The sequence below is a fragment of the Erpetoichthys calabaricus genome, chromosome 13 (genome assembly GCF_900747795.2).
Source record: "Erpetoichthys calabaricus chromosome 13, fErpCal1.3, whole genome shotgun sequence".
Classification (NCBI taxonomy): domain Eukaryota; kingdom Metazoa; phylum Chordata; class Cladistia; order Polypteriformes; family Polypteridae; genus Erpetoichthys; species Erpetoichthys calabaricus.
Window position 1 is genome coordinate 54,137,661 of NC_041406.2, and position 21,801 is coordinate 54,159,461.

The window sequence follows — 21,801 nt, forward strand, 5'->3', positions numbered from 1 at the left end:
AAAAAAATATTTCCGTCATTAAAAATAAGAATAATAAAATGTAATTATACTTTTACGTAAAGCGCTACAGTAAAGGACAATAATAAAAAAAAATATCACAATTGGAATTTGCATACTTCACGAAAATACTGGTAAAATTAAAAAAATCAGAACAATTATAAAATAATTACTACTTTATCAAATGGATCTTTAAATTATACGTCTGGATTGAACTGTCTAAAACGCAGTACGAAGCTCTTTATTTGCCCAGGTGCAACAGAGAAACATTACCATAATGAAAGAGATCACACCCATTCAGTTTTGGGACACTTTTTTATAACATGGGGAGGGCGGAGGGCCGTTGTAACCTACCCTGCTCGTACTTTCAATAAACGACTCTGCTTGTATCTCATTGGTGGACTTCTGAAACCCGCCGCCTGAGGGCCGCTCTTATTGGCCTCAGTCAACATTCCCGCCTCCTGCTATGTTAAGATCTTAAGCTAGTATGAGGCGTGAAAGTGATAAAGATGGAGGAGCTGATGGTGTTTAATTATTAACTCAAATTATGGAGTAATTCGGAGGATCCAAAACTGGACAAAAGACATCAGTCGAAGTGCCGGAAGGATAACATGCCGGTAAGTGATTGAAGGACTCAACTTGTAGAAGGCGGGTTTAGTTTAAGACGTCGCTTAGCTGAGTTTTTTTTTTGTTGCATGATTAGTAAAGTAAAGAGAACAGTTTTAAAATAAGTGAGCAGCATCTCTATGGTAACTGCAGTTGCACAAAGTGTAAGGTACCACCACACAGTTTAGTGTTTTCGCTTCCGACTTCTAAGCGACTTTAAAAGTAGGATTTATTATTTTTGCTAAGAGTAACAGGTTGACAAGTTCTCAGAGTGTAAAGCAGCGACATTTATAATAACCAATAGCATATACAAAAGGTGAGAGCTGGCATTTGACACCGCTGGAGGGAGAATTCAGAGTTAGCCGATTTGTACGTCGGCGTGCAGAAATGACAGCCTCTGAGGTCTGCTTGCGTTGACTGGGAAGTCCGCGTATTCAGCTACGAAACTCGCTTGGCACCGGGCAACACTGAGCTGCTCTTGCTCAGCGGGTCCCTCCTTTTTTGATTTTTTCCTAAAACCCTTACGGAATCCTTTACTTTTGACATCTTTTGCCAGTAGTTTTCAGACGTTCTGGCGATTTTTCCCCGAGGTCTGGTAATCTGAACGGTGACATCGAATACTAGAACCTCTGTTGGCACCAAGTTCTCTTTCAGCAGGTTAAGAGTCTCGTGGACTTCGTGTGTAAGGTGCAGTATAATATTCCTCCTTTTTAGGCAACATTGACAGTGTGTATTGTAGGCGGGCACTTTTTAATGTTGACCTTGTGTTTGTTTTAGGGTAGTCGTATGTGTGCTGGGCAGCATCGTTGCAAGACCGTAGCGTGGCATACAAATGGCAAGCCTGATGGTCGAATTTTCGCAGCTTTTTACAGGTCTAAATAAATTTACTGTGTCGTTGTCGAAGGTCACTGGTTTAATACATGATCGTTCACACTTAACAGCAAAACATCGACTTCATCTATTGCTGTTCAGGTTGTACTTCAGCATCCGGTGTCAAAATAAGCAAAACATGGAAACAAGAGTAAACAGAAAAACGTTGAGTAAAAATGCCCCTCTAAGCAAGGGAATGTTAATGACGAATGTCCGCTATACATTCTTAATGTTATGATTCCGAAAGCTCTTTAAATATTGTAAGAAAAAAACGCTGAAATGATTACACAGAAGGGAGGAAAACGGCGAAGAGAGAATATAAATAGCGACTCTCAGAATCAGAAGAGTGAAGTTTTATGGAGCTAATTTTCAGTAGTGATTATCTAAAAGAGAAGATTATTTTATTTAGATCGGGTACAAATATATAAGATTTGTCAGCCAATATGTTTTCTAAAAACAGTCTAAAACAAACGCGTTACTAAAAGCTGAAAGTGTAACATAATATTTATTGTAAAAGTAACGGGTCTAAAATGACTATGTACGTTTAAATCAGGAATTTATGCATTTTTATGGAATGTTTGCAATCCAATTTAGAATTATCCAGCTTAGTCATCAGCTGCGCCCCTCCTGATTAGTCAGATGGAATTTCTGCCTGGTTTATAGTGTTGGCAGCTGTGATTGAGATTTTTTTATTTTAACAGATTAATGCTACTGTGTTTATGGATCGTAATGTTACATGGTTTCTTTCATAAGAACACAGAATTAAATATTAATACGTTGCAAACTACAATAGAAGGGTTCAAAGGAAATTATAGCAAGTTTAAGTATACAAGAAAGAAAATCCAACAGTGTATAGATCTTGTAAGGAAAGGTTCAAATGCAGGATTTGTTAAAAAATATATACTGTATATAAACAGATGGAGGATGAAAATGCAGTTGTAAAGAGACAAGTTGTAATAAACAGAATGTTCTAGTCTGTGCACCTAAACGATTGATGTTCCATCAAATGCATTTTGTGTTCAGAATGAAATCAAAGGCAAGCAAAGGTTATACATCCATTTCTACTAACTAAAAGTGGAGCGTTATGGAATATGAACGGAAAACTGACAGTTTTAACAATTTTTTTTGTTAATGATTGGTATTAATATAGTAGTCAGACTTCCGTGATGCTGTTGAACTGTCAAATATGTACTGTAGATTTTTATTTTTAATTTTGATACACAGTATTCATAATCAATCTGTACTTTATACATAACTTTTACAGCTTTGGTGGTACTACTGATTTTACTAGATAAAAATAAGTTATTGATGAACAAGGCAAATCTTTTAATGTGAATAAGCTCTGATCATATAAAGTTTGCAGTATGTTAATTAAAGATGTATTTGAAAGAAAAAATTTAGCACAGTAATGTAGTCTGTGAGTGAAAAACAGATAGGCCAGAGATGTTCTTTGTATATCAGGCTACTTCTCTTTTAATATCTGTAAAACTGAGACAGTTTAGTTTAAGGTATAGTGCCAGTATTGTCTTTTTAGCATAAATTTGAGAATATGCTTTAAATTGTTCAAATTCATGAACATGTAACAGTAGTAAAAATGTAGTACTGTATCTCCATCTTGTATAGTTTGTTCTGTAACCAGTTATCACATTTGTAATATCCAAAAAAGCAGTGTTTATCCTGTTATCTATTTTTGAACATACTTAATTTAATTTTAATGTTTTGGGGGTTTGGAGCTTGGAGACACTGGGTGCAAAGCGGGCTTTTGCCCAAAAGGGATGCTCATTCAATATTGGTAGTGCAGACTGTGTCCCTTTAAATGTTTTTATTCATTTATTTTCCTTGGTAAGTTGATAGGGTAAATTAGCTGTAGATTCTTTTAGCCTTGGACTACTTAACTTTTTCATCACATTTCTGTTGTACCTAACCTGAAGTAAGTGAATTATAATAAAAGAATATGGAAATGTCTTATGTACCAAACAGCTCAGGGTGACTTCCACAGGTGATGGTAGAGATGATTTATAAATAAAATAATTATAAATGTACACAATATGTATATTTCCCATTCAGTAGTAGGCACTGTTTCAAAACTTGTTAAATGTACATATCTAAAGTGTTAAGTGTTTTTTTTTTCTCAAGGTTAAGTGACTTTGTCAGTGACAAAAAGTGGTGGAGATTGTATCAACACTCATGATTTTGTAATTTAAGGTCGAAGCTACAAAACTTAAACACCTGTTGCATAAACAAATTTATTGATCTCCTGTTTTAACATAACAAACAAAAACAATACATGCTTGCTTCTAGTCATACATCCATTTCTGAACCTGAGTAATTTTGTTTGCAGAGTCCCAGGTATACAAAGCCTATCCTGCCCATACTGCACCTAAGGCATGTTCCATCTATAGATGAGATGGCAGTCCATTGCAGGGCACATTTAGTATGCTAGCCCAATTTAGGAACATCAAATAAAATATTCTACATGTATTTAGGGTGTGAGAGAAAACTGGAACATTTGTGGAAAAAACACGAGAATGAGCAAACTCCACACTAATAGTGACTGTAGTGGTAATCCAAGCTGAATCTCTATAGCTATGGGGCAGCAGGACTTACTGTGCCTCCACAGAAAGAGTTCATGATTCATAACCTTACCATCACAGTGAAGTAAATGCAGTTGTATTTTTGGTTTATTAATTTTATTCATTTTTATACCTGGCTTTCAAAGTATTGTTTGTCTTATAGCTGCAAATAAAATGTCATTTAATTTTTCAGTGTAGGAGATGATGACTCGCCTCAAGAATGAGAGGCACAAAGAGAGAGCGTGAGAGAGAGAGAAGGAACAAACACCTTTTTAGCTGTGTAACTAACACGTTCCAAGTGCTACTATAGTTACCCAGCTTCCTTTTATTTTGTGGACACTTGTCCCTGATCTACAATACTGTGTGTGAAACAACTGTTGAATTAATTTTCTGTGGAGGAGAAAAAAAGGGCCTGTGCAGTTTAGGAAAGAGAATGCATCAGGCCAGGGAATGAGGGGGGTTTCCAGAACCCATTGTGTCTCTGCATGTTTTGCCAGGGAGTAGACTATAATATGATGGTTCGCCAGACCAGAGACATTTCTGTGTTCTGAATGTAGCCTATTAACTTGGAAGGAGGAATCTCCTAAGCAGTGTTTTGGAGGCTCCACTATAAGCAGAAGGCAGACCCAGTATAATTTTTCCGGACTTCCTGTGGGCTTTGTGGATTCTAGAAGTTGCAGAAGTACCTGGTTTTTTGTCTTGGCAGCCAAATCACTTTATTAGGCTAACCTTTGACCTGGATTCACAGTATATCACACAGTGGATTAGAACTGATTGAAATTGCAGTGGGGTGCCGAAACCAGACATCCTTTAGCAGTTGATAAAGAGGCCTTAGGATGAGTAAAGACAAGTTAAGCGGAGGCAAGGTATGCTCCAAAACGTGGCGACAGGTAGACTGATTCGAACGGAGGCTGGCGCCCGAGTGAGGAGGGCCCCGTCTGGCTCCCCACTTCTGATGTCCTGCTTCCCCCTCCCCTCGGCCCACATCCTCTCTTTCGGATTAGCGCGAATAAATCACTCCTGCAAGCAAACTTTGATACTTAGCGCGATGAGAGAAGTCGCAAAATCAACTGCAATGTTCAAGCAAATTATAGAAAAAAAACCTCATCCATTAAGTAGTTTTCTCGTGAAAAGCAGAACATTGGATTTTATATATACTGTAGTGCGTTCTTCGGATGATGAATTCTTAACATGTTGCGCCAAACATGTATGTTTGAATTAAGGACATAAAGTCCTGCTTTGATCTTCTCAAAGTACAAGATATTTTCTTCCATTTCTTAAAGATGATTACCGCACTGTTCCATGATATAAAAGGATATATTTCTCCCCTATCTGTACTTTTTAATCGCACAATACACAATAATCCTGTGTATCCTTTATTAGCCCCATGTGAATCGAAAACTTCATTATCTATATATTACACTTTGCAACCAAGACATCTTCAGGGAAGTCCTATAGGAAAAGCCGATTTTATTCATGGCCAATCAGAATCCCCAGTAATGTCCAAGGTCAAATTACGTTGGCTTATGATTTGGAATGTGTATAGTGAAAATGGAATAATACGGTGTGCACACTTATATAATCAAAGCACAGAAGGTGTTTTGAATAACCCATTTGTTTACTTCTTCTTTTTTTGCATAAACTTAAGGTGGAAAAGGGTCAGACATGCTTTGTCTCATTTTAAGCCATTCCTTTAACAAAAGCTAAAATTTAAGTAAGGTACACAGACTTTTATATTCAGTGTAGCTATATTGGTTAGCCGTTCACGTACTTTCAGAAGCTTGTTTGCTTGTTTTTCCAGAAAATGTGTTTTCTTCCTACTGTACAAGTAAACAATGTAACTGCAAAATATGATTGAGCATACAGTGTTAACAGAAGATTTTTTTTGATATGCCAGGGTTCTTTGTATCTGCCACCTTTCAATTTTAAGAAACTCCCTAGTTTCCCAACTATATCAGCATGATGTAAGGTGGGTGTTTTTATTTTGTTAATTTATTTAATGGTTTTATTGATTTTAGGTAAAACCCACTGTTTTAACTTGTGCTGGTGTGAGGTGCACATATGGAGGCGTACGCCAACCTAATTGGATAATTACCGGTCGAGCTGTGATGGTAATTAGTAGGCACCTGCTGCAGGATGAATGAAATAAAATGGAACAGGAGGCGCAGAAAGGGAGGATGTCTTTTGAAGGGAAATATTGGAGAGAGTGCGATCACTGGTCAGAGAGGTGAGTGAGTGGACAAAAAGGGAAGCACAAGTCGGGCCATTCAACTACAAGCTGGACCGAGGGCTGTAAAGGCTGTGTGAGGTGGCTATGTTCTTGTCTGCTGAACAGGGGAGCTGATAGGGTAGGGAAAGTCTAATGGAGCTACGAGGCAGCAGAAGAGGCAAGTTGCAGTGGCATCTGTAGAAAGGCAAAGATCCCTGAGAACTGTGGAAACTGGCAGCAATGTAGTCTGGGTCTTTGTGGTGGACCGGAGATGTGGTGGGCTGTGATATTGAAGTCTCCCACAGTCCTGACCAGGACAGAAAGAGAAATGGGAAAGGTTACCTCATGATTTTTAGATGATTTTAATTTTATTTGGATTTATTTAAATTATTTTAAGAACATCCTAAGACACTAGTTTGTTTTAGGGTACATATTTATGGATGGATTTATTTAATAAACTATTCTATTTTAAAAAAATGAGCATTTTTGCAGTTTAATTCTGTTTTTTTCTGATTTTTGAAGTTCTCTGTTCATTTGCCCTGGTTCATTCTCCGTTCTTGACTATCGATGTCCCAAGAAACGGGTAATGCCCATGGCTAAAGGTGTGTTATATGTATTGTCTATGGCAGGGGTGCCCACACTTTTTCGGCTTGCGAGGTACTTTTAAAATGAGCAGGTCAAAATGATCTACCTACATTAAAAATGATATATATATACTGAGTATACTTTATTCATAAAATCTATGTTGTCATACCTTGCATAACTGAATAACCTTTATGGCACAATAACAATTCAATACATTTATGGTCACTAAAGTATTAGGATTTAATAATCTTCATGTGGGAAAAGGCTGACTCGCATAAATAAGTAGAGCCGAATAATGCAGTCAAGGAGGTAGCACATTTCCTCATGTTTGGGTACTTTTGCTCTGTGAGTAAGTTCCAAAACTGTCCAAGAGCCCCAGACTTCAGCAGAATGTCATACTGTAGTGTCAAAATCTCATCCTTCACTGTAGGGGAGTTTTAGGTGAAACAGTGTTGCAATTTTTGATGTGGGTGAATCCCCCTCAACATCTTCCGTAAATGGATAGCACTTAAATGTAGCGATTGGCTCAAGTAAAGGTGAGTCTTGAAACCGTCTGTCAAAGTCTGACAGGCAATTTTCAATCTGCTCTGTGTAGCGTATGCTGTCAAGTTGCACACACACCTTCCATTGTGTATCCAGCTCTGACGCAAGGTTTTGGGTGTTCCCCAAATCAAGACGCTGCAGCTTTGATGGCAGATGTTGCATTTTTCATTTGAAAGCATTAACTGAGCTAATCATATTGACCATGGAGTTCTCTTTTCCTTGCAGCTGTAAATTAAGCTCATTCAACATGTTGGACAGATCGGGGAAAACAAATGCCAAGTCTAGCGGCTATTGATCGTTAAGTTGCTTGTATTCTGCATGTATAATGACAAGGAGAAACTCCTTTTTCTCCGGCCAGGGGTCTTGGAATCTCAGCAGGAATTTCTCCCTAGCCATCTGTCTCAACGAAGGCCTCTTTTTATCATCTCTCCATCTTGGAAGGGCTTCTTATGCTTAATGATCGAGTGACTCACCCAGAACGATGCTTCGGTGTGTCTGCTTTTGCTTTTGAATTCAGCAGAGTGAAAAATGACGGCTGTCCGATTAACTGCGATTTTAGTTTCCTCTCCTTTCTCTTTCTCGGATCGAGATTCGTAGTTTTTATGAACAGTTTGAAAGTGCCTTTCCACGTTTTCCTTCTTTGGAATAGCAATGATAGATTGACAGATCAGACAAACGCACTTCGATTGTGACATTGTGAGAAAAAAAATCCTCTTCCAATTCCACATCCAGCCCATACCCTCCCCAAACAATTTTTTTTTTAAATCCCTTCTTTAGTCGATATAAATTAGAAGGCTAACTAGATCACAGCCAAAGTTTTGCAGTAGCTCGCGCGTTTGATCATGCATGTGGGATGACCAGTGTGTTAGAAGAAAAGAGATCTCAGATGGGCCGCCCTGTATGTCAATCAAGTGGCAAATGTCATAGGGAGGATATATGATAGACTACAGTTTTAAAAAATTTTTTTTTGAATGCAATGCGATCTACCTGCACTACCTTTCCGATCTACTGGTCGATCGCGATCGACGCATTGGGTACCCCTGGTCTACGGTAATAGCTTAATTGTTGTTTTAATGAGGTGTGAGCTGACATTATCAAGAATGTCACTTACTTTGCAAAAAATAATCAACAAACACCACTTCAGAGTCCATGCATTCAACGCATCATGTAGCCTTGTCTTGCAGTTCCAGATGTGATTTTTAAAAGAGAATACACGTCTGGGGACAACTCATTAAAACGGTCATGCCACGTCAAATCAACCAATGGCTTAAGCGCTTCGGGCTTAATAAATTCTGGAAAAATTTCCAGGTGTATCAATGTACCCATTTCTTTTCAGAATTTTTTGAGACCAAAGTGCATGGGATTTCTGGAAAGTCTGTTGCTTTGACATGGAATGACCTAAAAGTTTGTAGTAAATATTGGTGAAATCCTGTGCTGCAAAGGCTACAATCCATTGGCCTTCTTCCTAAACACCCGCACCACTGGGATTCAGGGAGAGAGTAAAAGAAACTGAACAAAGTACTTGATGTTGAGAGAACATAAGAAGCTAAAGTGCTGTTATCTGTACCGGAGCCCAGTAGGACAAGGTAAGTGAAGCTTAATAATTTGTACATTTTATTGAGCGCAGTGACAGAAGAGTCACATTTGAGAAGTGCTTCTGTCTGTTACGATATCATTCTGTCATTTTCACTATTGCATCACTTGTATGTCATAACAGTGAGCAGAGTCTAAATAATCATTGTTGTTTATGAATGCACTACTTGTTAAAACACTGGCTATTCTGGTGTGGCATGTTTGCATTTCCAATAATCAGAATCGGAATCAGAATCACTTTTAACACAGTATGCACAACTTCCTTTAGTTGTTTGTTTTAGATGTGCCTTGACATGGTGGAGGCTGTGCAACCTCCTTCGTGCTTTTACTGGTGCCGTTGTGCAGATTTGTTGGTTCAATTGTTTGAGTACTGAAATATGCATTGCATGTGGCTCTTCAGTATCAACTGTCAATGCTGTTCTTTTCACTTCCTTTTGATAAACTGTGACACATTTATGTCAAATGCATATTTTTGCCAATTCATATTTTCACAAACATAGCAGTTTATCATAATCCGAAGCTTGCTCACTCTTGGATCAAATTAATGAGAACACTATTGCTCTTTGCAGTTCAAAATCACTGCCCCTACTTTGAACGCCGCCTTCATGAGGCGTTGAATTCATTTAGAAATGTGACACTATGAGCCATCTAATTTTTCCACCATCATGTTTGTTTTCTGACATATTATATGTGTGTCTGGCACAACAAGACTACATTTTTTTTTGTGCAGTATTTGACAGAACTTGAAATTTGGATTTTGTGACTTATAGTACAATGTGTTAGATTGTTGTTCTTGCTTATATGCTGAACGGTTCGCCTTAAAGCAGAGCAATTCAATGTTTATCCGTGCCACGTAGTATAATTATGATTAGTATTTTATTTCCCTGGATTCATGTTTTGTTAAGATTTCAAATAAGAGTCTGTTATTCTCATTATAATAGATTTTCTTGATCTTTGTGTACATTTTTGCAAAGTAAATCCTGTATGACTTTGAGATGGTGTACTCTTAAGTAATACTTGCACTGGTGATTTTGATATTTTTGTATTGTTTTTACTTGAATGCTTTATTTTTAAGTAAATGAATCAGACCTGTTTTCCTTAAATATGTTTCAATTAGTAATATTAAGTGTTTTTAATACCAAAATTTCAAAATTTGATACAATGCTAAGAAATGTTTTGAAATTTACTACCATTTTTGATACCAATTGCAATATATAATGTAACTCAATAAAAATATTTAAATAAGTTGCAATTCTATATGCATTAAAATCTTTACTATGATGAAGACAAATAATAGGAATTTTAGTCATTAAATGCAAATAGGAGTAAACTTCTGTAAACTGCTAAAAGTAAAGAAGTTTAAATCTGGTCAAGTTTTTTACATTGATTGAAAAAAAATACTGTTACTGAGGTGGTACAAAGAAATGTTAGATGTAATTAGATGTTAGTTGAATAAGTATTGTAATATTTTGTAAACAATGTACACACATTTTACACATTATTTTGCTCATAATAAAATAAAGAAACATGCTATAGCAGCACACTTCACAGCAAGGGGTTAAAATTCGAGGAAGTGGCATGGCTCTAGTACTAAAGAGTGCTGAATGAAAACAGCAGAATAAAAAATAATTTCAGACAGTTGTCTTGATACATAAAATGTTTGACTGCAAAACACATTTTAACCTATAGAAAAATAAACATCACAGCCCTACTTCAAACGCAACAGTTTATAGGTTTATACTTAATGTATTCATAATTCAGAAATATGATACCTCACAAAATAGTTTATATTGACTTGCGTGTCAGTCCTTCAAGTGTGTGACTAAATTGTTTGTGTTAGCCCCTATAGATGGTTTTATGTGGTAGCAAATCCTACATACAGTAATCCCTCGCTATATCGTGCTTCGCCTTTCGCGGCTTCACTCCATCGCGGATTTTATATGTAAGCATATTTAAATATATATTGCGGATTTTTTGCTGGTTCGCGAATTTCTGCGGACAATGGGTCTTTTAATTTCTGGTACATGCTTCCTCAGTTGGTTTGCCCAGTTGATTTAATACAAGGGACGCTATTGGCAGATGGCTGAGAAGCTACCCAACTTACTTTTCTCTCTCTCTTGCGCTGACTTTCTCTGATCCTGACGTAGGGAGATTGAGCAGGGGGGCTGTTTGCACACCTAGACGATACGGACGCTCGTCTAAAAATGCTGAAAGATTATCTTCATGTTGCTATCTTTTGTGCAGCTGCTTCCTGAAACGACATGCTGCACGGTGCTTTGTATACTTAAAAGCTCGAAGGGCACGTATTGATTTTTGATTGAAAAACAAACTCTGTCTCTCTCTATCTCTCTCTCTTTGTCTGCTCCTGACGGAGGGGGTGTGAGCTGCTGCCTTCAACAGCTTTGTGCCGCGGTGCTTCGCATACTTAAAAGCCAAACAGCCCTATTGATTTGTTTGCTTTTCTCTATCTCTCTGACATTATCTGCTCCTGACGCACACTCCTTTGAAGAGGAAGATATGTTTGCATTCTTTTAATTGTGAGACGGAACTGTCATCTCTGTCTTGTCATGGAGCACAGTTTAAACTTTTGAAAAAGAGACAAATGTTTGTTTGCAGTGTTTGAATAACGTTCCTGTCTCTCTACAACCTCCTGTGTTTCTGCGCAAATCTGTGACCCAAGCATGACAATATAAAAATAACCATATAAACATATGGTTTCTACTTTGCGGATTTTCTTATTTCACGGGTGGCTCTGGAACACAACCCCCGCGATGGAGGAGGGATTACTGTATTGGCTTTGCAAGTATCTTGTGGTTTTCTGTCCCCACTTGCCAAAATCTAAAGTTTTTCCAAATGCCAATCCAGCTGACCTTTTTGTCAATTAAGCATGCTGGTGAAGGCTTCAGTGGCAGTAAAGTTTCCATCTTATTAACACCTGTGAGTGGATGGAAACAGGGCTGCAACTCCAGCCATGCTAATTGATAGCCTATATGGTTCAATTTGTCAAAAGCCAGTGCCAACCGGATGTGCATCCTTAATGTATGCTGTAGAATCAATACCATGATAAATGAGTATTGAAGTAATTTTAAAGTGTTAAAATGAATACTTATTGATATACTTTTGACATCTCTAATCATTAGTAAGCAACACTTGCTTTCTATTAAGAGTGAGCTGGAGCTAGTACAATATGACATTTAAAAACACATTTTTGAATGATACAAAATATTTTCTACTTATTGTTATCGACAAAATCCCAGTAAATATCGATATGACTGCAGGACCTGGGCATCACACAGAATCAATGTCATTTATATATTGTAAAATAGAAAAAGTTATTGAACTTTTTCCTGCTACTTGTGTGCTTTGTCTCTATCTGATTCCATTTTCAGAATTAAGCTGCATTCATGTGCTTATGAGACAGATTGGGCAATACAAATTAAACAGCTGCACATTTGGAGCTCCAAGCTGAATAATTCCGAGAAGACAATGCTGTCTGAATTCTGAAAATTGTGAAGTAATACGGATCTTTCACCTCAGTCAATAGAATGGCATTTTTTATGGCCAAATTGCTTTGGGTGTGATGCAGGACACTTTTTTTAATGTGTTTATTGTGCACTTTATATTCATATAAGAGTTGTCTATGTTTAAATGCTTTTGGCTAAGTTTATATAACAAGTCTCAGTGCTTAATTTTGATATTTTTGCTCACATCGAATTTGCCCTTGTTGACCGTTTACATTCACAAGTACAAGTGATCTGTATTTAACTGTAATGTGAAAGTGTTTTGTCCTCTGAAACTGCACACATGCACACATTGATGCATTTGTAAATTAGTCCTCTGAATCAAAAAATGCATTGCATTTTGCTCTGTAGGATGGGAAACCATTTATCAGCTGTACATGATTAGGTTGAGAAGGTGAAGAAAATGCAAATGGCTAGTTTTTGTTGTGTTTGCAGCTATTGCTGCTGCTTCACCAAGAGATGTGTGGGTTCGAGAAATGAGCCAGCAATGGTGGGACTGTGACTGTTGTTACAACTGTAGCTGTCCTCTGTAATAGACGGCCAGGGGCCCTGCCCCGCCTGGATGCTGGGAGGAAGGAGGAACCGGGAGAGCGGCGCCTCTTTTCCCTGGGTACCCGGCCGGTCCTTGATCCCTGGGGGACAGCACTTCTGGGACACCAGGAATTGCTGACAGACCAGGGATGGTTTATGCCCGGAGTGCTTCCGGGTGCAAGGGCAGCACTTCCGCCACACTGGGGAGTGCTGCCGGAAGTCAGTCATCAGGCACCTGGAGCACATCCAGGAGTGTATAAAAGGGGCCGCCTCCCTCCATTCAATGGCTGCAGTCGGGAGGAAGAGGACAGAGCTCCGTGGAGAGGAGTGGAGGCGATGAAGGACCTTGTAAAGGACAGAGAAGAAGGGTCATTGGTGCAGGGGCACTGTGTGCTATGGACTTTCACTATAAATAAACGTGTGCTTTTCTAGACATGGAGGTGTCTGACTGCCTGTCTGTGTCTGGGGCTGTCTTCCACACCTCTACTGTTGTTTTTGCTGTGCTGCTGGTGGTGGATGATGACAGCAGTGCTCAACCAATGTGTATATGCAAAAACACATGAATTCCAATCTGAACATTTTCATTCATGTCTCACTGTCAGGATCTGGATATGTATTTGATATAAGACCACAAATGAAAGTGACTCAAATCTGATTTGAAAAGATTTAACTTCTGTCTCCACACAGCCCTGAAAATATAAGGCTTGTGTCACATCAAGACAAAAAAAATTGGATTTTAGTCACTTCAGCCTAGTAATGTCAACACTCGGCAAACTGCCATATCATATGAACACATCAGGCTTTTTAGAACTCTAAATAAATCATACTGTATGACTTGCTTTTGTCATAATTAATAATGATATAAAATATTGTCTTTTATTTTGGTGGGTACAGCTTGTGTGCCTCTGATTCTTGGGGCTGTACTGATTGGAAATATGTGCTCTTGTTAGTGTTACATACAATTAACTGCTGTAAGGGGAAATGCCAAACAAAAAAAATTCATAGCTGACCCTCATGAATGTTATTATTAAAATGAAGAGAACTTTGCCTAGAAAGAGACATGGTGTAAAATTAACAAGAATGTGCTTGGTGGCTGGATGGCATGTGTAGGCTGATTAAGAAAGTTGTGTTGAGCTGCCCTGCAGGCTTGACACCCAACAATTAAATGGTTAGGTACAATTGCAGTGCCATTTGGGTGGCAGACAAGAGTGGAATGGATTTGGGCATGCTTAACCTTGGAATGGAAAATCAGCTTTTGAGACGTGGAACATAATGTCTCTGAAGGAGAAAGAGGTAGCACTTGTGCAGAACGTAAAGCAAATCAATGAAGGTAAATTTGGTCTTTGCTCTGGGCTTGGACAAAGTATATGTGCGATTATTTCTGGTGACTATTTGCATCAGCCTCAATCGGCAAATTTACATTTTATTTAAAAACCAGAGTATCATTACACAATGCCTGGCTCATGCTTTGCTATAAGTGGAAATAAACAGAAAATATATTAGTATGAACAGAGGTCTGGGGAAGGAATAAAGTTTAAAAAAAAAAAAAAACCACAAACTCCAAATCTGTCGAGGGCGTGGAAGAAATAATCCCACCTAATTCAGTCATATGTCTTTTCTACATCAAGAGCAATGTACAGAAGCAATTAAAAAGGCAAAATGTTATTTTTTTGTCTTGGTAGAGTAATATATATATTGCTCTACTTTCCCCTATTGTATTATTAATATGTAGCCTTAGAATGCCTAATCTCACAGACTTCCCACTGTTTATAAGGTATTATTGTATATAACTTATCCCCCCCTTCCCTTCTATATCTATAACCTCAGGGAATCAGATGTAGTAAAAAGACAAGCAGAAGTTACACATAAAATAATGTATTACTGATAATATTCATAAATAATGGGGGAAATAGAACATCTTAACACCTGCCCCCAAACCATATGTTAAAGTACACCTTAGCCCATTTGCGGGGGTAGAAATGACTTTAGCAAAGAAACACTCGGCAAACTGGTTTAAGACACATCCCCCAAATCCTGTCGTAAAATTCAAACAGACCCATTCCTAAGGTGGGGGGTAAACACTAAATTACATTGCTATGCCTAAATTACAAATAAAGACATACAAAATATTCATCAAGTTATATGTAAAATCTCACATCACAACAGTTATATCATAAAGACTCTTGAATATAAGTCAAGGGAAATTATGCTCAAACTATAAAATGTACTAGTGAGTAGTGATGAGAGAGACTGAGGTTGATTCACCTCGAGTTCAGAGAAATCACAGAAGTGTTTGTGAATATCGCCGAATTCGTCGAAATGTATTGAAGTCAATGGGAAAGGACTAACTGAACAAGATCTGACTGGATTATAATGGTGCAATCATCTTTAAAGTGTCCCTGAAGGCTAGGAAAACATCTGCCAACTATGCTGGACTGATTGCGGCCCAAAAGATGACCAGAACTGTGTGGGCAGCAGTGCCAACCACTGCACCAACATGGATCCGTGAGATCAAAGAAGAAGGAACACAGTCAGAGATGCGCAAAGATATATTTCATCAGAATAAAGCAGAAATGACGAAACCGTAGTCAAAAGTCAGAAAAGATACTTAGGTCTTTTAAAGGCAGAAAATTCAAAGTGACATGTCATAATTGAAGCCGCTGGCTTGTTCCATGTTTTGAAGTCTCGCTGAAAGCTCTCCAAACTGTCTGTGCTGATGTCTTGCACTTTTTCTTCTATCAGAAAGATAGAAATGTGTTGTAAATAGTAATAAGTCTTTCGTTGTTATTATTATTATTATTATTTCATAGTCTCCTGTGTTTGGTGGGTGGGGGCATCAGGCGGCTTCAAGGTTTGTTTTTTGTCTCCCAGGACTTCATGTGTAAACGGTACGTATGCACAAAAATATTGCATATGCACATTTCCACGCTCACATCGTGATGTATTAAAACTAAACTTGCCATAAAGCCACTCACGTTCTCACACCAGCAACCCCTAGTGCGTACACGTTTTCTGCTCAGTTTTGCAAACTGGCAGCACCCAGCTTCGAAGCAGTGCTGCTGTTTCTGTGTGGTCTTCCTTTCTTTTTTAGATTCACATTCATGATGTGGGCTTTATCAAATAAAAAAATAATAATAAAATTATTTAATAATAAAATAATAATAATAAAAAAAATTTCACTGAAATTAACCGCATATCGTTTTATTAATTTATGGCACCTGATTGTAATCAACCTGTAACAATATAATGGTGCACAGAATGACCAAGCTATTCCAAATACCATAGCTGCTTTAGTATTTTTACACTCTGTGTACCACACAGAGTATTTTAACACATTGTATCTGAGTGTGGAGTAACAGCGTGCTGATCGGAAAACTCTAAGGTGGGCTTTATCAAGAGCACAGAGGATTATTGGGATGCAGCTTCTAGCCCTGGAGGATATTTATAGCACACGCTGCATCAGAAAAGCCACAAGCATCTGCATGGATTCCTCATAGTCATGCACACAATCTTTTTGAACTTCTCCAATCTGACAAACATTTCAGAACCTTTCCTGCACGGACCTCGAGGCTCAGAAACAGTTTCATCCCAAGAACTATAAAAGCACTCAATCAGTCCATCAAGTGTTCCCAGTAGAACTGTTTGTACTTGTACTGATAATTATAATTACCTCACTGTAAACTTCATCTACAGCTGTAATACTGCACAACCTGAGCCACTTTATGAACCATTTTCACTATCTGTACAATATGTACATGTATATTTATGCTTTCATACTGTGTTTTTCATGTTTATTATTATTGTTGTTGTTGTTTTATCACTTTATAGGAAAATACATTTATGGAAGATTTGCATATTGAATCTCATTATACCATACAATGACAAAGGAATTCAATTCAGTTCAATAGAAGAGAGTATGTATTTAGATGGCTTCTAAGTTGATTTAGATTTCCAAGAGCTATCCTCTTGGAGCTCTGTGCTGTTAGAATACATGGGTATATACTTTATCATTTTTATGATGAAATCCATGAAAGTATGGATATTACATTTTACAGATAAATGTTAACTTCATGTAAATAATACATACTAATAATAAACCTGTTGGGCATAGTGGTGCAGCGGTAGCGATGAGCTGGTGCCCCATCTATGGACTGTTCTTGTCTCACACTTGATGCTTGCTGGGACTGGCGCTACCCTTTGTGGATGGATAGTATAATTAAACACGTATTAAGAAGATTTTTAATGTTCCTTTTGGAGAATTGATGTTCTAAGCTTACAGCTGGTTTGACATTTATTACAGAGCTTATATTCTGACAATTGGTTATGTGGAGAAGGAAAATGAAAGTAATTGGGGGCTGGTACGTTTGACAGTAACAGTACTGCTGCAATAAATTATTTCATCAAGGGTTGCACATGTTCCCAGCAAGCATCTTGCGTGAGGCAGGAACAATCCCTAGACGGGTCGCCAGCTCATCACTACCACTGCGCCCTCATGTTTAATACATGTTTTAATGCATTTCATCATGAAAATGATGTCATAGTATTCTAAAATGTTCAGAGAGCTGTAATATATATGTAATGTATTCTGTGTGGAGATCCGTGAAGTGCTGAGGCTTCACCCACTGCACGGCAACACTTGGGTCCCAGTTTTAGGCGGCCCATCTGGATAGGCACATGGAACATCTTGTCTCTCTGGCATCTTTCTCTGCTGTCGGAGGAGCTTTGCAAACTCCACATTTCGGTTTTGGCACTCTCTGAAGCGAAAAGACCTGGGACTGGCCAAATCTTGGTAGGTGGGTACACCTTTTATTTGTCTGGTCACTCAGATGGCTGTCATACTTAGGAAGTAGCTTGTTGCTGTGGCTGATCGGCTCCTTTTCAATGGTGTCTGATGTCACTCCTTTCAACAAGTGTATTATCGGACTCGGGTTAAGGCACTGGGTGCCTTGTCTGCTGTCTCAGTGTATGCTCTGACAGTAGTGAGTGATGTATCAGTGAGGGAGATATTTTATTCACAGTTTCACTTGGTGGTTGATGAGTGCCTGCAAAATGACACTCCTCTGGTCATGGGTGACTTCAGTGCAACCACTGGCATTGACAGGGCTGGCTATTGGTATTGTGTTGGTCCCCATGGGTCTGGCAACCATGGTGAAAGTGGCTCCAAGTTCCTTGACTTTGCAAAAGGTCAGGGGCTGCAGATTGCTGGATCCTGGTTCCAGTGACCTAAGCTGCATTGTTGGACTTGTTACTGCAATACTGGTGGTACAGTGAAGGAGATTGATCATATCTTTGTGGGCAGATGCTGGAGGCTCCTACAGAAATGCAGGGTCTACATAAGTGCCCAGTTTGTGAATTCTGACCACAGACTTCTTGTTGCTACTCTGAAGATCCAGCTTAGGTCCAGTGGGCTACCACCTACTAGGAGAATGCAACTGTACCTGGTCAGACACCAAGATCAGGTTGTTTCTAATGAGTCTACAAGCAGTTTGTGTAAGGAACTTATAGACCTGGGTGCGACTGTTGATCCTAATGTGATGTGGGAGACATTCCTTGACAAGACCTTGAAGGTTGCTGAGGGTTGTTTTGGTGTTGCTGGTGTTCCTAGAAGGAGGTGTTTCATCTTGCAAGGCATCCTGGATATCACTGAGAGGAGTCACAGCGCAAGGTTTGATGGCAACTCTAGTCTGTACCGGGAACTGAGAAGGATGGCTGCGAGTGCTCAGAGGGCAGATACATAGGTGTTTGTTAGAGGAATTTGTGAGCAAGTTATACACCGTTTATGGGCTAATGACCCATGTCCTGCTTACAGAGGAATCAAAGCATCTGTTCCTGGGAGAGTCGCAGTCAGGGTGGGTGATGGAATGGATGACGCTGCAATTGTGACCCGCTTGGCTGGCTACTTTGAGCAGCTGTTTACAGCTTATCCTCTGGCTAGGGTGTTGGACATCTCTGTTTATTGAAGCTGATTCTCCAAATAGCTGTGAACCACTCAGTCTCACTGAGATAGCACAGGTGGTGAACCAGACGAGGGTAGGGAAGACTGAAGGGTTCTGTAGTATCTGGGGTGAACTTCTCCAGGCTGGTGCTAAGGCTGTCCTCCTTGCATTGCAAGCAATCTTTGCTTCCATTTGGGAGATCGGTATCATCCCAACTGACTGGAAAACAAAACTTGTCGTCCCTACCTGGAAAGGGAAGGGTGATCACCTGGATTGCGGCAACTACAGGGGGATAACCATGCTCTCGGTGCTGGGTAAGGTGCTTGCCAGGGTCATCCTCAATAGGATATGTGATCACTTGCTCACCTTTCACCGACCAGAGCAGTCTGGTTTTACGCCTAAGTAAAACCTCCAACCACATCCTGGCACTGAGGGTTCTCATGGAGCGCAAAAGTGAATACAGTGTATTAATTTCCTACATTTATTTTTTGTTGTTTATAAAGTGAAGCTGGTAGCTTTTTTTTTTTTTTAAATATACTGTATAAGAATTACCTAGCCTGTTCTTGTATTTTTTTAATGGAAGTCATGGGGCAAGGGTCCAAATATGAAAACAAGAGCCTTAAAACTTACTGAATATGTCCAGTTTGAAGCATCAAAGGCTTTGATTTAAGAAAATGTGCCTTCCACGTTTCTGATGTACAGTATGTGTACAAAGTGTGCAGAAAGTGAAGGGTCTGAATATTTTCTGAATCCACTGTATACACGATTAGTATCTGAAATGATCTTACTAAGGACAAAAGGAGTGTCTTTGTTGGTAACAATGATTTAGTCCTTATCCTTAAAAGGAAAATTTGAATAAAAGAGCTATGCCACCTGTTGTTTACCTTTTGGAATGACCAAATGTTTTAGGATAGGTTTTTAGTAATAGAACAAAGTTGGTCCTCGGAGACTTTACGTGAGACAATACCCTGATCCTCTCGATAGGATGATTTAACTGTTCCTATTTCAACCAAAACAATTGACACAGCGCCTAAATAAGAAGCTATTGTAAAATGAATATAAGAAAATGTGTTCTGATCCATTCTGTTACTATTTAAGCAGAAAAAATCCTAGATGCTCCGAAGAGTTAAAAAAATGGGATGATAGATAGAAAAAGAATGTAAATAAGATTAAACAAATGCATACAGCATAATTCCCCTTGCCCTCATAGACTGTCTTCCCAAATAAGATAGCTTTACATGGCAACATGTAGTTTGCTATCTACACTAGCCACTGCACCCTTTGCCACAGTAAATAAATGTACCAGCAACAGATTGTTGTAGGCAAAAAACATTTATAGCACTAGCACACTAAATCATCCCTGTAAACTAAATCAGATCTGTTTTATGTACTATTTTGCACACTGCTAATCATTTCAAAAGCCTTGATTTTCTACGGTAATACAATACTGCACCAATCATCCATCCATCCATCCATCCATTGTCTCCCGCTTATCCGAGGTCGGGTCGCGGGGGCAGCAGCTTGAGCAGAGATGCCCAGACTTCCCTCTCCACTTCTTCTAGCTCTTCCGGGAGAATCCCAAGGCGTTCCCAGGCCAGTCGAGAGACATAGTCCCTCCAGCGTGTCCTGGGTCTTCCCCGGGGCCTCCTCCAAAGGTACAAATATTCAAAAAGAATATTAAAATTTTAAAATTCTAATCCCAATAAAACTTCTTATGCCTTTAGAATTATTACAAAAGTGCATCACAAGGATAGTAGTTATGACAGGGTTATAGAGTAAAAGTGAACTGAGGGATGTACCTTAAAGGGCAAATAAAAGTGCATCACTCCACGGTTTATCTAAAGCAATAGTCAGTCAGTCAGTCAGTCAGTCATTCTCCAACCTGCCATATCCTAACACAGGGTCACAGGTGTCTGCTGGAGCCAGTCCCAGCCAGCACAGGGCACAAGGCAGGGACAAATCCTGGGCAGGGCGCCAGCCCACCACAGGGCACACACACACCAAGCATACACTAGGGACAATTTAGGTTCGCCAATGCACCTAACCTGCATGTCTTTGGACTGTGGGAGGAAACTGGTGCACCCATCTAAAGCAATGTGCAACTTTAATTTAAATGTGGACAGCAAATATGGCAGTTACATTGAGAATCCAAGGTCAGTAGAATCCTCCTTTCTAAAAAGGAGGATACTTCATTTCAACATTTCAAAAATATGGCCAGAATAATTACATGTAATGAAGAAGCGTGCAAGAAACAATAAACCATACTTAATTCTAGCTTTACATAGTAAAAGAAACAAGTGATTTTTAGCTCATTTTTCCTTCAATGCATTGCAAAAAGAATCTGTCCTATAAAGGATAATGAACAAGGAGATGAAAATATTAAAAATGATTGTGGTAAGCTCTACCAGGGTCAGGACTAGGAAGTCAAAACAATTGTAAAAAAACAATAAATGAGCCAGAAATCAAAGTCAAAAGTATCCTTGCCAGTGATTAAAACCTGTTAGTTATAAATAAACTTAGTTTTTAAGTTGTAGGTTCCAAAGACTTGGATTACGAGAATAGTGTCCCAACTCATTTTATACCAGCAAAACTGTGATTTTGGTCACCATATAACATTAGTTGTTCGACTAGTTGCTGCGCTTGGCAAATGTAAACAAATGGTAGTGTCAATGACAAAAAGCCACAAATGCAGGAAATTCTGGCATGTAGTGTGAAGATGGGCAGTTAGAGTTCTAAGAAAAAATCGTCCCAAACCGCTGACATTCCCTTGAATAACTAAAGAGCTGCCAAGTACCGGCCGGGGATGTCTCTGGACCATCTAGGCGTATCCCTCTAGC

General features: G+C 38.9%; 1 protein-coding gene across 6 annotated transcripts in view; it reads left to right on the forward strand.

Annotated features, from left to right (window-relative positions):
- Positions 1-453: 453 nt before the first annotated feature.
- Positions 454-21,801, forward strand: part of hycc1 (hyccin PI4KA lipid kinase complex subunit 1) — a 113,874-nt gene continuing 92,526 nt past the window's right edge. For 2 of the 6 annotated variants that reach the window (XM_028818294.2, XM_051936018.1), the window contains exon 1: positions 461-614. The gene's annotated coding sequence lies outside the window, so the exon portion shown is untranslated. Of the gene's footprint in view, positions 615-1,038; positions 1,291-8,719; positions 8,970-21,801 lie in introns of those variants that run through there. The other 4 variants (XM_028818292.2, XM_028818295.2, XM_028818293.2 and 1 more) reach the window with 3 other exon arrangements.